The 1,166-nt window shown below is 26.2% G+C and overlaps 1 protein-coding gene across 1 annotated transcript in view; it reads right to left on the reverse strand.

Annotated features, from left to right (window-relative positions):
- Positions 1–876, reverse strand: part of LOC106690355 (alpha-crystallin A chain) — a 4,003-nt gene extending 3,127 nt beyond the window's left edge. The window contains exon 1 of the mRNA XM_067049722.1: positions 797–876. The gene's annotated coding sequence lies outside the window, so the exon portion shown is untranslated. The remainder of the gene's footprint in view (positions 1–796) is intronic.
- Between the last annotated feature and the right edge of the window lie 290 nt (positions 877–1,166).

The raw sequence follows: 1,166 nt of genomic DNA on the forward strand, positions 1-1,166 counted from the left end.
ATATACACAACATTTCTATCTTTGATGATATATTTACTATATTACACAATAAACTATTCATTAACTAAATTAGAATCAATATTTTGTTACCTGAACTACAATATATGCACTGATAATTAAACCCAATAAATCAAATTTTCCCAACTAAAATGTGTATCTAATCCTGTTATCTAAAGCCTGATAGGGGCTAAACCCTTTATCTAAGCATTATAACAGGGTTAACAGATGATAACTCTCACTCTTTTTTTTAAGTTAAACAATGAAAAATATTACAAAAACAAGGAAGTGCCTTGAAATGAAACTGAGATATTTATTTCAGGGGGTCTAGAAATGAAGTTTATCTCTAAAAGAAACACTTCAATGTGGATTCTAGTAGTGACAAAAAATATACAACTACTTTAGTAGTTACTTAATTATTGATTAGTCCTGGTTTAGATATTAAACAGCAAAAACGTTAGATACACTTAAAATTATTACAAATATGATAGTACTTAACTTTGAGATGTACAATTTAAAATAACAAGAGAAATGAAACAATTAAGGAATAGTTTTTAAAATCTATAAGTAAAAACTATCTTGAAATCTAAATATTGTAACTTAAATTAAATTTTAAAACAATAGGATAATATGATAAGAATAACTATAACTATTATCAGTTATCATTTCAAATCAATTTTAAAGATAACTAAAAACTTAGTTATTTAAGGAAAAAAACATCGTTAAATTAAAAATAAAACTGAAAATTCAAGAAAATATTAATATAACGATTTAAAGAATATATAAATGTAAGACTTACTTCGATAAATAAAAGATTCTTCTCAGCACTGAAGAACTATCGCAATCGTTTTCAACTGTTGACTGTTCCAGAACCGGCGGATCTCGCGCTTATAAAGAGCGCGCTATTCTAGAACGTTCCACGGTCTTCTGGAAAAGGCTAGAACAAACTTATTCAACATTAACGCTCAATTTGCAATTACTTTTAAATTATTTACTGCTTAAATTTATCCAATTTTCACAAAGTTAGACTACTCACAATATTATGTTTACTCATTTATATTATTTCGCAATCTTTTATTGCGTTTGAATACTTCGTGTAATATTGCAATAGTAATGCAACTAGTTCGTAAGAAAGTTATAGTTATAAAAACGATTTGGTAATATTGAGT

Source organism: Halyomorpha halys, unplaced genomic scaffold, assembly GCF_000696795.3.
Source record: "Halyomorpha halys isolate HHAL.00 unplaced genomic scaffold, Hhal_1.1 Scaffold1675.1, whole genome shotgun sequence".
In the NCBI taxonomy this organism is placed as follows: domain Eukaryota; kingdom Metazoa; phylum Arthropoda; class Insecta; order Hemiptera; family Pentatomidae; genus Halyomorpha; species Halyomorpha halys.